Below are 16,027 nucleotides of genomic sequence, written 5' to 3'. Positions count from 1 at the left end.
GGAGTTGGGTGCCATGGCAAAGGGGGACCACTAGTGTCCCCTTTTTCATTTGTCTTTCTGTTATTGGACATTTGTGAACCACGTAGCTGTGGGCATGGATGTCCCATGACCCTTCGGGGAGGAGCTTCCTTTTCCTTCTCTATGTATTCTCAAAAGGGAAGTCCTGGTTGATAACATCCTTCGTAGTTTTTATCGAGGAATTCCTGTAGAGTTGTCCTCAGAGATGGTTGACACTCTCTGAAGAATGCACAAGGCTCTTCATGCTCTAGCCCCCTGGAATCCTCTGTTTCCAGGGCTGTTTTGATAGAACCACAAAGTGTGGTTGTAGCTTCATTGTCCTAATAATAGTGACAGTGGGCACTGTTTATGTGATTGTTGGCTGTCTGTCTGTTCACTTGGCTCAAATGTCTTTGCAAGCCTTTGGCCTATGCTTGCTTCACATATGTGATAACACAATTTAATTTCTGATTCTTACTGTCTTGTCAGACTTCTGGGCTGCCATTTGTTTCTTCCTCCATGATTTTTTTCCTTTTCCTCCCTTTTAACAGTGACTGTGTTAAAATACATTTGGCATTTATTTATTTATCTATTTTTATTTATTTATTTATTTATTTATTTATTTATTTATTTATTTTACTTAGGTGTATGTAAGGTTCTACCTGTGTATTCGGAGATAAGATGAACTTGGCTCAGTCAGAAGGAGTAGAAGCACTGTGTGGTTACAAGAGCTAGCAATCAGACTGTTAGGCTGGGTGGCATGGGTTTACCCACCAAAGGCATCTCAGCAGCCAGAAAGTGACCTGTGACATGGATTTTTTAACTATTATGAAAACCCAGCTTGGCTTTAGTTCTTTGATTGTTGGGCCATTCAGACTTTGTTCTTTGCAAACATAAGCCTATTTGGACCTGAGAACAGTTTTACAAACCCCAACTACTTCTTAAGCATGGGAGGTGGAAATGGAGGTTGGTTCAATGTCATGATCCTGCTTAGCAGTCTCCTTTTGCACATTTTAGGAATTCAGAAAATACTCACCCAGGAATTATCTATGAGGTTAATTATCAATACTTTATATTTTGTTATATACTAATTGCTTCATTACAAGTGTTGGTTCTGTGGTTTAAGTTTTCATAGGTACCAGCCCATGGTAATGGACCAGTCCTGCTGTGGCCTCACACCATGATGGGTACAAGAGCCATCCAAGGATGAAAGCATCACCAGCCCTAGCCAACCTTGGCCATCCTTTGTCCAAACTAAGCTTTCCTAATGCAATACTCAAGAGTCACAATCATGCAAGTGAGTCACATCACACTTCCCAGAGTGTTTAGGGAGAGTATGGAGACATAGAGATGTCCCTGCACCTCCCTGCTGGTCATTATTTCAAGGAAACATGGCAGATTGAAGACAGGAAAGAGAATAAATGGTGCACAGGACAGAGTCCAGGGGAGGCATGCCCAGGATCCAAATGTTTTCTTCAAGTGGAGTCCAAAGGACAGTGATCAATTATCTGTAGACATGTGTGAAAAGAGTTGAAAACATGGAAGTACTGCTGCCCAGTGAAGGCCACGGTCTTAGTCCCAGCTTCCTGTTCTGGACATGGGACATCTGTGCTCTGACATGAGTATCCAGACCCCAGTACCCCTAAAGTCACTTGATCCTGACAGACCACAGTTGTTACCATGGCTGAGAGGACATGGACTGAGGATGAAGGGAAGTAGAGAGTGCCAGAAGGCAGAGGGTTAGCAGAGCATTCAGGTCCTCTCCTAAGAGCTGGAGACAGAGAGGAAAGCCATTATAGCACACAGTGTGTTACATCTCTCACCTTTCTGTGCACTCACCTTATGAGAATTCATTTACCTGATGTAGGAAAAATCCAGCCTGAGTCGGCCCATCCCCCACTGGGGCCAGCACCCAGCCTGCACCACTGCTTCTCTTTGATAATATCATGTATGACACAAACAGAGATGAGAGGCCGAATGTGTTGTCCCAGCACTGACACACAGGTTTAATCATCAGGCACCGGAAGTTACTCTGGAAGTATCCTGGAGCAAATCAGGAGGAACCCAGCATCTTGAGTCTGTCAGTGACCTGAGCAAATTTTCTTGCTAATCTCACACTGACATGATCCATCATGTGGTGTCCCGCCTCCCATGCAGGTCTCCTTTCAGGCCAACTTGAGGCTTGAGAAGGTCTCTTGTCTTTCCCCTAAACTATGGTGCCATTGTAGGGAACTACTCTAGGCAGGGCCAAGAGGCATGGACAGGAAGACGGAGCAGACATGGGGTGGGAGGTTGGGGGGAGAGTTCAGGCCAGCAATAAGCATGGAGTCACCCACAGCCCCAGTAACTCAAAGGTGGTCAGTGCTGGGATGGCATGGTCAGCAGAGAGGAGGAGATCCATGTGTAGTCCTCGCTGTGGGGCTGCATGGTGTGGTCACCGCTCAGCCCCTGCCTCCCTTCTGCCACACCGAAGGTGCAACAGACAGGGTCTGCCTGAATTCCACTGGGACTTCTGAGCCTTTGATCTTCAGAGGTCTGGATCCAGCAAGGACATGGACTGAGTCTCTGTTGACCCTAGTGAATGGTGAGCTGGCATGTGTGGTGTGCCCTGCAGTGCCCAGCACACAAGCACCATTTGTTAGAAGGCTCAGGAGTCATTCTGTTTTCCTCATGACTGCCTGTTTTGACCATAGGCCTCTGACATGAGGAGTAAGCTTCCCTACTTATCCATGTGAAAGACTGTTGCCAGGAGAGATTTACCCACCAAGAAACAGAGGGTGAATCAGAGACAGAGGCCAGTATGTGACAAGTCCCTGTCCCAACTTAGTGCCCCCCCCCCCGAGGTTCTCAGATCATTTCTCAGCTCCCTCAGACTGGGTCTGAGAAATCTCGTGTTGTACATTTGGCTGCCTGACCAACTGGATGAGCACAGACCTGTACTGAAGATGCCACATGCTCCAGCTGCCTTCCCCCACTGGCCCTCACATACCCACAGGGACTCTAGCTGTCTTCCCCCATTGCCATTCCCTTGCTCATATGAATTCAAGTCTCTTTCTCTCATCTGCAGGAGACAGCCACCCACTACTCAAACACCCATAGAAACCATTGCCTGGATGCCATTTAGTCCTCATGTCCTGCCAACAAAGTGCTCCATGAAGGACTAGGAGGTCTCATTCCTCTCTGATGCAACGTCCCCAAGCTCCCAAAGGTTTGAAACTGTGGCATACAATGTTTGCACACAATGATCAGATCATCAATCTTGAAGTAGAGGTCTACTGGCCATTTACCTACCATGTTCAGCTCTTGGGAGCGACTGAACATCACTGGCCCCTCCCTATACCTGGACAAACAAAACACAGGATTGGGGCTGGACACAGAGGACAAAGGGCAACCCTGGCATCCCTTTATAAGGTGGTAGGATCCAAGCTTGGGGCTGTCTGATCCTAGGTGTTGTATTGAGTGTTATTCATTGGTCTCTGGGAAGCCTGGGCAGCAGTGGGGCAGCCATGGAGCTGCTGACTGGGACTGACCTGTGGCCTGTGGCCATATTCACAGTCATCTTCATATTACTGGTGGACCTGATGCACCGGCACCAGCGCTGGACTTCTCGCTACCCACCAGGCCCTGTGCTATGGCCTGTGCTGGGTAACCTGCTGCAGGTGGACCTGGATAACATGCCATACAGCTTGTACAAGGTCAGTGACTTAGTGGTGGGTTTTAATTCCTCTTATAGTGTCTGTAGCAGCACACAGTGAGGGCTAAGCCACAGGTCAAACAGGGATCTGGCCCCCAAAGGGGACAGGATTGGCAACTTTTGGAGGTAGCAACTGGGAATTTCTAGGTAAATGTTTTCAGGGTCAAAGTTCAGGAGTTGAAGCAAGATGTGACTGAAGGGTTCACTCTAGTAGGAGAGGGCAGCAGCCATACAGGTCCGGGTCTCTTATGGTCCTACCAAACATAGCATCTTACCCTGGTAAGAGGTTTAGTGTAGGATGTCAGTCCGGACACTGAGTGGAGAGAGGTGCTGTACCTGCCTGAATTTCTTGCTGCTGTGTGCTCTCTGGCCTCACTGCCAATGTTAAGGAAACAAGTTTCTTCATGAATGTTGACATTCTAAAGAACCCAGGACAGTTTTCTGGCTCTGGCAAGGTCCCCACTGGGAAGTCACATCTACTGTGATTCCTTTGCTGAACTTAAAAGATAAGACACTGCAGTCATAGGCAGCCTCACCAGGATGGGGATGGAGCTCACTGAGGAACATTTTCCCACGATATGAAGAGTAGGGGTCCATAACAACAACAACAACAAGAACAATACCCAGAGGTGGGCGCACACATATTTACACAAACAAATACACAGTGGAAGCCCCATGTGCACACTTATCTCCTTGCCCACATTTGCACAGTGACCCTGGTTCTATGATATGTGCGGACCTCCACTCCCTATATGCTCTGTTCCTCTACTTCAGCTTCAAAACCGCTATGGTGACGTGTTCAGCCTGAAGCTGGGCAGGAATCCCATGGTCATTGTCAACAGACTGATGGCAGTACAGGAAGTACTGGTGACCTGTGGAGAAAACACTGCTGACCGCCCTGAAATGCCCATCTTTCTTCCACCAAGCAATGGACAAAAAGCTAAAGGTACAAATCAGTGTGGGAGGCAGAGATGGCATCAGAGTCACACAAGGGGGACAGTGAGCAATGGAAGATCAGGGCTCAATGCAGGTGTTAATGGATTTAAGACATCCAACAAAAAGTCCCTGAAATCCATTGTGGAGCCCTTTAGCATCCTGGAGGGTGGTAGAGATATTCTTGGTAGGAAGGGTTGATTGAGGTTTTGAGGGACACTGAGCCCAGAGGAGAAGAGAAATGAAGTGGGGAGAGGGCAGCACAGCCAGGTCTCCATGGTTACACACTGATGTACCTGCAGGTTTGGCCTTTGCACCTTATGGGCCTGAATGGCAAGAGCAGAAGCGATTCTCTATGTCCACCCTGCGAAACTTTGGCCTGGGCAAGAAATTGTTGGAGCAGTGAATGACGAAGGAGGCTGGCCACCTCTGTGATGCCTTCACTGCCCAGGCTGGTGGGTGATGGGTGTGGAATGCAAGTGGGAACAGGGAGACATCAACAATATTTTGACTTTTCATTGCATTTCCACACCCAGGTAGTCCCCTCAATCCTTATACCCTCCTGGAGAAAGCCATGTGCAATGTGATTGCCTCTCTTGTTTATGCCCATTGCTTCGAGTATGAAGATCCTGACTGCATCAAGATGCTAAGAGCATTGAAAGAATACATGATTGAGAAAATTGGCTTGATACCTGAGGTAGGAAGGTCAAGGGAGTCTGCAGAGTGACTTTTGTGCTGTTCATCTTCCCAGAGATGTAGACAGGGGATTTGGAAAGGAGACTTCTAGAAGTGTCAACCACAAAAATAGAAGTGTGGAGCCTTTAAAGCCTGCAGCAATGGGAGGGGAGAAGTGGAACAAAGTCAGGGTTTCTAGAAGCTGAAATCCTGGCCCTTTGCCCACATGGAAACCAACCATGCCTGTGATGTTTCTGGGTAGAATATTCTTTTGTTCACTGTGGGGCAACTAGAACCTGAAGGATAGAAGTAAGGAGGACTCAGGTGATAGTTGGGAACAAATAGGGCCTGTATCCATCATGGAAGAGGCTGGAAACTAAGACTGGTTGAGATCAACACTAAGCCCATGTACCCAGGAGCCAGAGAGATGGCAGTGGGTAAGGAGCTTGCCAGGAAAGTATGGTGCTTGGGTTTCATTCCTGGAAGTGATGTAGTAAAGTAACTGAATTTCTATGGTTGCCCGGGACCTCAATGATGTTATCTCAAGTATGGTAACAGCATTCCTCAAACCATTTGCACATGAAAACAAATAAGAATGAATATTGTTATTAGAAATCTTGTTTACTCAACTCATTAAAGTAAAGGCAGCAGGAAATCCTAGAACATTCTATGGCTGTTCCAGGTTGTGAAGATGTTCCCAATTGTCCTGCGCATCCCAGGGTTGGCTGATAAAATCTTCCCTGGGCAAACGACATTTCTCACCATGGTGGATAAGCTGTTGACTGAGCACAAGAGGACCTGGGACCCTGACCAGCCACCTCGAGATTTGATTGATGCCTTTCTGGCTGAGATGGAGAAAGTGAGAACTGGTGTCCATTGCACTGGATTAACCCAGTGATACTGAAGAGTCACCATCTAAAGTCATCAGGAGGGTGTTATGGGCCCTCTAGTCTCTCCACTGAGTCTACTGTTTTTCTGTGTTCTAGGCAAAGGGGAACCCTGAGAGTAGCTTCAATGAAGCAAATCTACGTCAGATTGTCCTTGACCTGTTTGGTGCTGGGACTGCACCCACTTCAACCACACTGTCCTGGGCCCTGCTGCTCATGATCTTGCATCCAGATGTTCAGAGTGAGAATGGTGGGGCTGAGAAGAAAGGAGGAGGAGGGTAGAAGCACAGTTCATAAGCTCACTTGGGACACTTGTGCCTCCCAGCAATGTTTAACACAGACTCCAGTAAAGATGATGGGTATCTTTCTTCCATGGACCCAGACCTTTACAGAAAGGTAGTGGAGGGACACTGGGCCCCTTCCTGGTTTCCTTACCTGAGGTTACAATGTCTTTCCAGGCCTAGTGCAAGAGGAAATCGACGAGGTCATAGGGCAGGCGCGGCGTCCAGAGATGGCAGACCAGGCTCGCATGCCTTACACTAATGCTGTCATTCATGAGGTGCAGCGCTTTGCTGACATCGCCCCAATGACTTTGCCACACAGGACTTCTTGTGACATTGAAGTGCAGGGCTTCCTGATCCCTAAGGTAGGCCTGTATCCCTCCAAAACATAGTCAGTGTTGCCAGGTAGCCTCTGGTCTGATCTGCCCAGTTAAAGAGGACTGGATTTGGAAATCCAATTCTAAACTTAATTGGTACCAACTTTCTCTGGGTAAGTATCTGAATAGAATCAAGACCAACAACTGTACTTTAGAATCCCCAGGTATAAAAGCAAGCAAGGTAAAATATGGCAGGAGTGGTTATAACAGCCACTACCTACAAATACATGTGATAGTGTGGACATCTCTCACTTATCATATATCCATGTCATATTATTAATGAAATGTGAGAAGCTTTAACAGTTGAGTTTATATGAAAGCATCTAGAGTGTGTGGTAGAGCCTGTACCTATGAACTTGGTGACTAGAGTCTAGTAAGCCTCACCCTGTCCATATTCACACCATGTACCTCCTGCCAGGGGACGACCCTCATCCCCAACCTGTCCTCTGTGCTGAAGGATGAGACTGTCTGGGAGAAGCCCCTCCGCTTCCATCCTGAACACTTCCTGGATGCCCAGGGCCACTTTGTGAAGCCTGAGGCCTTCATGCCATTCTCAGCAGGTATCTCTGGGGTGCTTGTCTGCCTATCTATCCCTAGAAATCTTTGGAGGGTGGAGCACCAATCAGTTCCCAGTCAGACTGAGCCCTATCCCACCCACAGGCCGCAGATCATGCCTGGGGGAGTCCCTGGCCCGCATGGAGCTCTTCCTCTTCTTCACCTGCCTCCTGCAGCGCTTTAGCTTCTCAGTACCGGATGGACAGCCCCAGCCCAGTGATTATGGCATCTACTCAATTTTAGTTAGTCCAGCACCCTACCAGCTCTGTGCAGTGGTTCGCTAGAAGGGTCAGTGGTTCCAGTCTTTTCCCCAGTTTGGGTTTATTGATGTCCAATAAATGAGTCCTGTGTCTGCAACTCAGATAACTCAAGGTTCATCCCCCTTCCTTGTCTCAATCCTGTCCCAAGACAATAGTCTACAATCCTTCTTGACTCTCTGTCTCAGTCCAACCCAAGAACAACATTAATGTGGTGAGAATAGAGTTTATTACTCAAAGAGCTGTGGTTTTTAGCAAAGAAGCCCATGGATGATGAACCAAGAAGATTTCAAATTCAAGACCCACATGGGTTATATAACCTGGAACACTTAAAGAGAATGTTCTAAGAGGGTGGGGAGGGATGGGTGGTCATCACAGAGTGCTGAAGTATGGAAGGGTGGGGAATGAAAGGGAGGAGAGAGGGAAGCATCCAGATAAGGTAGGAGGAGAGGTAGTTGTGCTGATATTCCTTGGTTGACCTCATATCATACAGCAGACCTACCAGTGGCTGCCAAGTTGGTCACACTCTGCACACAGAAGTCATTCTCATGGTTTACTGAGAGGAGAATGTGAATGGCTTGTTCTGAAAATCAGCACAATACTTGCTCTTGTGACAGTGTTTACATAGCTTCCCAAGAGGGTGATGAGCCACAAATGGAGGTTACGAGTGCTCTCACAACTAGAAAGGCTGCTGTCTTTACACTCAGGCTTGCTGGAGTCAAAGGATGTGGAAGCAATATGCTGTATCAAAACAGGAAAGGTCAGACTCCAGGAATACGGGCAGGATCCCACTGTTCTATCTGGTAACACCTGTCAAGCCTGACAAGAGTCCTCCTTGCGACCTTGTGTGACAAAAGTACTGGATACTACTCACTATGAAAGTGCCAGTATTTTGGAGTCTTGAAATTGCGTGGACTTGGTTGGGCCAGGGAGGAGGGTTCAAGAGGTATTCAGCACTTCAAAAGGCTCATTTTAGATGCCATATAATCTGAGGCCAGACTACAGCATCCCAAATCCAGACCTGTATGGCCTGCCTTGAAACAAAGTTGTATGAAGACACTGATTTTGCTTTTGATTTGTGAAAAAGAAATGTTCTTCCATGGGTTTTATTCAGATAGCAATATTAAGAATTCTCTTTTCACAAGTCATCACTCATCACATGCTGGTTTGTATAATGACCAGGACCAAATATTCACCATGCTGGGGAATGTATACTTCACAGAACCCTTCCTTGTGTCTACAGAGTGGGCCCTATGGTACTTACACACAGAGAGAGGCGGGAATGAAGGGCAACAGAGATCACAGCACATGTAGCAACATACAATGGTGTTGAAGCCTCATGTCAGGCAGGGATCTGAGGCCGCAGGTAATAGCTTTAGAAGTTTTCTCCTGAGAGGCACTGTTGGATATAAGGACACCTTGCTCTTTCTCATTGCAAAGTGTGGACAGAAAGACCATGAAGTGGGGCAGAACCTCATAGCTCACTTGGCTTATGGTTGTACAGGACAGGAGACATAGAAGACTCAAGTCTCTTCTGCTTCTTCTAATGGATGATGTCATGAGGGTATGGAAGAGGGATCAGCGTTTAATGTAGTAATTTAGTCAAGAAATAAAAGGGCAAAAGTCACTATGTGGTCTTGGACCTCTCTGCCTGCCTCAAGACACCGGAATTTATTTATACATGATAGGAGGCTAAGAGGCCCAATGGAAGTTTCCAGGCTCTGCTAAGGTCACAGCTGAATGTTGAGAGTTGAGATGATCTAGAAGCTGTGACATCCCTAGCCACAATGTCCAAATCCCAGGTTTTAGAAGTAGATCAATGATAGAGCGTTTGCCCAACACCCTTGAGAGCCTGTGTACAATAAGTAGCCAAAACAGAAGATATGGAGCCTTCTGTGCCAGCCTGGTTCTTAAACTCTGATGGGCCTGACTTTGGAGCTATTTTGACCCCTGGTCTTCTTTGCTACAGCAGTGCATAGATGTATACCCCCATACAATTGGCCTGTAATATGGAGGTTTTGATCAATGGACAGAGGTTTTTGTAGAAGGCCCTGGTGCAAACCATCTGTCAGTGTCTATAGTTGACCACTCAACTCTGAAGTCAAGAGCAAAGTTGGTCAGCTCAGGGCATGGAACTTAGGAAGCAATAGGCCAGTGCTCAGTGGTAGTGCCACATGACAGGCCATCAAGGGAAGTCACTGATTTCAAGATAGAACATGAGGGACATGTGCTGGTGTGTAGCAACAGCATTTTGGAGAGCTCTTGTGGTGAACTAGACCCAGAGGAACCCACATGAATGGAGGAATGTCAGTATCACAGTACAGAACAGCAGGTTTCCTTTGCTTATCCAGGGAATGAGTGTGCATGTGTTGTCTTCCCACATTATAGGCTTTAATTCTGAGAGCAGTGGTGATGTTGTCACCTCATGACTGTTGGAGACATCACCACAGCAGTGGGTGACTGAAGAGTCAGTCCACTGTTACCCTGTCTTTTGCCAACTTCACCAACTTAACTAGAAATTTGTGTGGAAAGCACCCAGTTGTGGACAAGGATACAGGCACAGTCTCTTGTTTTATAACATGTTGTGGTTTGAATATTCTTGGCCCTAGGAGTGGCAGTATGTAACCTCCCCTCATCCTAAAGCTGGCTAAGCCACACATCGACTTTGCTGCTACTAAGGAGATTACCTAGGGTGGAGTCTGCCTTCCTAGATCACTCTATTCTTCAGCCACTGTAGCTGTTCCCCTTCAAGATACTGCTACCTGGTGGGAGGCTGAAGAGCTATTCCTCAGATCACACCCTATCCTGCAAGTTGTCACCTGCAGCTGGGCTCCAAGGAATAAATGGTGGAAATGGGACTCCCCCTCCTTTATAAGCGCATTTGCCATTAAACGTTTTAGCCTTGATCAGGAACCTTGTCTTGGCTCCATTTCTCTCTCCCCTCCTTAGTTCTTGTCTCTTTTCAGCCCCAGTTTGCCTCCCAGGTGAAACCCAGTTCATGTGAGCCGTGGGTCAGTTTTCAACAGCAGTATAAGAAGATTTGGTTCTCTTAGTGTAGGTGTGTCAGTGTGGGTGTGGGTTTTAAGACCCTCATCCTAGCTGCCTGGGAGCCAGTGTTATGGCAGAAGTCTTCAGATAACGATGTAGAAATCTCAACTTTGACTATGCCCTTTGAGTTACAGAAGATTACCAGTTACATGAAGTGCCAGTTTTCAATTATTTATTTAGAGCTTGAGCCTTTAGAATATTGTTTAGAAAATTTCCCACTGTGCTAATGTGCTGAAAGCTCTTTCCCAGTTTCTCTTCTACTAGATTCAATGTATCTGGTTTTATGTTGAGGTCCTTGATTCACTTGGCCTTGAGCTTTGTGCCAGGTGACAAATATGGATCTATTTTTTCCTTTCTACATAGACACTTCCAGTTAGACCAGCACCATTTATTGAAGATGCTTGCTCTTTTCTATTATATAGTTTTTGGTTTTTGTTTTGTTTTGTTTTGTTTTGTTTTTTTGAGACAGGGTTTCTCTGTATAGCCCTGGCTGTCCTGGAACTCACTTTGTAGACCAGGCTGGCCTTGAACTCAGAAATCCGCCTGCCTCTGCCTCCTGAGTGCTGGGATTAAAGGCGTGCGCCACCACGCCTGGCCTATTATATAGTTTTGGCTTCTTTGTCAAAGATCAAGAATCTCTCAGTGTGCAGTTTTATTTCTGAGTCTTTCATTTTATTCCACTGATCAATGTGTCTGTGTCTGTATGAATATCATGCAGTTTTAAAAATTCACTATTTCTTTATAGTATAGCTTGATGTCAGGGCTAGTATAGTGATGCCCCTAGGAATTGTTTTATTGTTAAGAATGGTTTTTGCTTTTCTGGGTTTTTCAGTTTTCCAGATAAATTTGAGAATTGCTCTTGCCATGTCTTTGAAGAACTGTATTGGGATTTTGATGGGGATTTCATTGAGTGTGTAGATTGCTTTTGGCAGGATGGCCATTTTTAGTATGGTAATAGTATGGTAATTCTGCTATCCATGAACATGAGATTCTCTCCATTTTTTGAGATCTTCAATTTCTTCCTTGGGAGACTTGAAGTTATCGTCAAGCAGTTCTTTCACTTGTTTGGCTAGACTTACCCTCCCAGATATTTTATATTATTTGTGACTGTTGTATAGGGTGTTGTTTATATAATTTCTTTCTCTGCAATACATTTTTCATATGTATGAAGGAAAGCTACTGATTTATTTGAGTTAATTTTATATCCAGCCACTTTGCAGAACTTGTTTGTTTGCTGGAGCAGTTCTATGGTATAATTTTTATGGTCCCTTATGTATACTACCATATCATCTGCAAATAGTGATACCTTGACTTTTTCTTTGACAATATGTATTCCCAAAATTTTCTTTGTTGTCATATTGCTCTACTTAGAATGTGGAGTACTATATTGAATATATATGGAATGCATTGTCATCCTTGTCTTGTTCCTGATTATAGTGGGATTGCTTCAATCTCTCTCCATTTATTTGATAATGGCTGTTGGTTTGCTGTAAATTGCTTTTATTACAGTGAGCTATAGGTCTTATCGGTAACCTACATCTAGGGGAAAAAAAATCTTCACTAAACCCACATCCAACAGAGGACTAATATCTAAATTATATGAAGAATTCTAGAGGCTAACCATGTAGAAAACAAAGAACCAAATTAAAAATAGGGTATAGAAGAAACAGAGATCCTTTCATCTCAGCTCCAAACTTTGTCTCTGTAACTCCTTCCAAGGGTGTTTTGTTCCCACTTCTAAGGAGGGGCATAGTGTCCACACTTCAGTCTTCATTTTTCTTGAGTTTCATGTGTTTAGGAAATTGTATCTTATATCTTGGGTATCCTAGGTTTTGGGCTAATATCCACTTATCAGTGAGTACATATTGTGTGAGTTCCTTTGTGAATGTGTTACCTCACTCAGGATGATGCCCTCCAGGTCCATCCATTTGGCTAGGAATTTCATAAATTCATTCTTTTTAATAGCTGAGTAGTACTCCATTGTGTAGATGTACCACATTTTCTGTATCCATTCCTCTGTTGAGGGGCATCTGGGTTCTTTCCAGCTTCTGGCTATTATAAATAAGGCTGCTATGAACATAGTGGAGCATGTGTCCTTCTTACCAGTTGGGGCATCTTCTGGGTATATGCCCAGGAGAGGTATTGCTGGTTCCTCCGGTAGTACTATGTCCAATTTTCTGAGGAACCGCCAGACTGATTTCCAGAGTGGTTGTACAAGCCTGCAATCCCACCAACAATGGAGGAGTGTTCCTCTTTCTCCACATCCTCGCCAGCATCTGCTGTCACCTGAATTTTTGATCTTAGCCATTCTGACTGGTGTGAGGTGGAATCTCAGGGTTGTTTTGATTTGCATTTCCCTGATGATTAAGGATGTTGAACATTTTTTCAGGTGCTTCTCTGCCATTCGGTATTCCTCAGGTGAGAATTCTTTGTTCAGTTCTGAGCCCCATTTTTTAATGGGGTTATTTGATTTTCTGAAGTCCACCTTCTTGAGTTCTTTATATATGTTGGATATTAGTCCCCTATCTGATTTAGGATAGGTAAAGATCCTTTCCCAATCTGTTGGTGGTCTTTTTGTCTTATTGACGGTGTCTTTTGCCTTGCAGAAACTTTGGAGTTTCATTAGGTCCCATTTGTCAATTCTCGATCTTACAGCACAAGCCATTGCTGTTCTGTTCAGGAATTTTTCCCCTGTGCCCATATCTTCAAGGCTTTTCCCCACTTTCTCCTCTATAAGTTTCAGTGTCTCTGGTTTTAAGTGAAGTTCCTTGATCCACTTAGATTTGACCTTAGTACAAGGAGATAAGTATGGATCGATTCGCATTCTTCTACATGAAAGGATGGACCATGTAGAGACTGCCATATCCAGGGATCCACCCCATAATCAGCATCCAAAAGCGGACACCATTGCATACACTAGCAAGATTTTATCGAAAGGACCCAGATATAGCTGTCTCTTGTGAGACTATGCCGGGGCCTAGCAAACACAGAAGTGGATGCTCACAGTCAGCTAATGGATGGATCACAGGGCTCCCAATGGAGGAGCTAGAGAAAGTAGCCAAGGAGCTAAAGGGATCTGCAACCCTATAGGTGGAACAACATTATGAACTAACCAGTACCCCGGAGCTCTTGACTCTAGCTGCATATGTATCAAAAGATGGCCTAGTCGGCCATCACTGGAAAGAGAGGCCCATTGGACACGCAAACTTTATATGCCCCAGTACAGGGGAACGCCAGGGCCAAAAAGGGGGAGTGGGTGGGTAGGGGAGTGGGGGTGGGTGGGTATGGGGGACTTTTGGTATAGCATTGGAAATGTAAATGAGCTAAATACCTAATAAAAAAATTAAAAAAAAAGAAGAAACAGAGAATTCAAAACAGAGAAATCTTAAACCCCTGAGAAACACTTAAAGAAGTGGTCAACGTCATTTTTGACCAGGGAAACACAAAGCAAAATGACCCTGACATTCCACCTTATCACAGTCAAAATGGCTAACTTCAAAACCTCAAGTGAAATCACATGTTGGCAAGGATGTGGAGAAACAGGAACACTCCTCTGTTGCTGATGGGATTGCAAAGTGGTACAACCACTCTGGAAAACACTCTGGAGGTTCCTCAGTAAATTGGAAATAGATCTACCTGAAGACCCAACTATACCACTCTTGGGCATATACTCAAAGGTTTTCCCACCATGCCACAGGGGTAGATCATCTATACGGGCTGGTTTTGTGTGTCAACGTGACACAAGCTCGAGTTATCACAGAGAAAGGAGTTTCATTTGAAGAAATGCCTCCATGAGATCCAGCTGTAAGGCATTTTCTCAATTAGTGATCAAGGGTGAGAGAGCCCATTGTGGGTGGTGCCATCCCTGGGCTGGTACTCTTGGGTTCTATAAGAAAGTAGCTTAACAAGCCAGGGGAAGCAAGCCAATAAGAAACATCCCTCCATGGCCTCTGCATCAGCTCAAGCATCCTGACCTGTTTGAGTTCCAGTCCTGACTTTCTTTGTTGATCAACAACAATTTGAAAGTATAAGCTGAATAAACCCTTTCCTCCCAAACTTGCTTCTTGTTCATGATGTTTGTGCAGGAATAGAAACCCTCGACTAAGACATCATTCACTATGTTCATAGTGGCCTTGTCTTTGTTAGCCAGAAGCTGGAAACGACCCATAATTCCCACAACAGAAGAATGGATAAAGAATATGTGGTTCATTTACACAGTGGAACACTACGTAGGTATTAAGAATGAGGACATCATGAGTCTTTCAGGCAAATGGATGGAACTAGAAAATATCATCCTGAGTTAGTTAACTCAGATTCAAAAGCATCTAAATGATATTTACTCACTACTAAGTGTATATTAGCCCAAAACTACAGAATACCCAGGATACATTCCATAGAGCTTAGGAAGGTTAACAAGGCCAAAGGCACACGGGAGGATGCCTCAATCACAGCTTGTAGTGAGAAGAAAGAAAGTGAGAATTCATGGGAGGGGGAAGGGAGTGAGGGACTGGGGTGGTAGACAGGACAGGATGAGGAAGAGGGGAATTTGATCATGTATTGTCAGGGGTATAGAATAGAAGCCTCAAGGGCCAGACAAAAAAATGGAACCAGGCATCCTTGGGAGGCAGGAGGTGGGGGCACCCTCTAGAATGTACCAAATACCTGGGAGGCAGAGAATCTCAGGACTCAAAGGGAGGGACCATGGATGAAAACCTCTACAGTGATAAGAGGAAGCTTGTAGGGTCCACCTCTAGTAGAAAGGCAGGGTATCACGTGGAGGGATGAGTTTGTCATCCCATAGTCAAAATCTCTGACCTAGGATTTTTACTGTCTGAAAGAACTGCATGGACAAAAATGGAGAAGAGCCTGAGGGAAAGGAGGTCCAGTGATAGGCCCAAATTGGGAGCCAGCTCAAAGGGGAGGCTCCAAGTCTAACACTATTACTGAGGCTATGGTGTTCTTACACACATGAGCCTAGCCTGATTGTCCTCTAAAAGTTCCAAGAAACAACTGGAAGAGTCAGAGTCAGATATTTACACCCAACCAATGGACAGAAGTTGGTGACTTCTGTGCTTGAATGGGGAAAAGCTGGAGGAAGCTGAGTAGGAGATAAACCCTACAGAAAACTAGCAGTATGAACTAACCTGGACAACTTGAGTTAGTTGAGACACTTAGCCACCACCAGGCACCATCCAGCATCTGATATGAATCCCTGAAGACATATACCACAGAGGACTTCCTGGTCTGTACTCAGTGAGAAAAGATGCACCTAACCCTCATGGGAGTTGAGATCCCAGAGAAGGGTAGTTGTGTGTATGTGTGT

At 45.4% G+C, this 16,027-nt stretch overlaps 1 pseudogene; it reads left to right on the top strand.

The window, feature by feature from the left end:
- Cyp2d41-ps (cytochrome P450, family 2, subfamily d, member 41, pseudogene) lies at nucleotides 3,492-7,756 on the top strand (annotated as a pseudogene).

The sequence above is a fragment of the Mus musculus genome, chromosome 15 (assembly GCF_000001635.26).
Source record: "Mus musculus strain C57BL/6J chromosome 15, GRCm38.p6 C57BL/6J".
Lineage (NCBI taxonomy): Eukaryota > Metazoa > Chordata > Mammalia > Rodentia > Muridae > Mus > Mus musculus.
The sequence above is the reverse complement of the archived record's forward strand: the minus strand, read 5'-3'. Positions and strand labels throughout refer to the sequence as shown.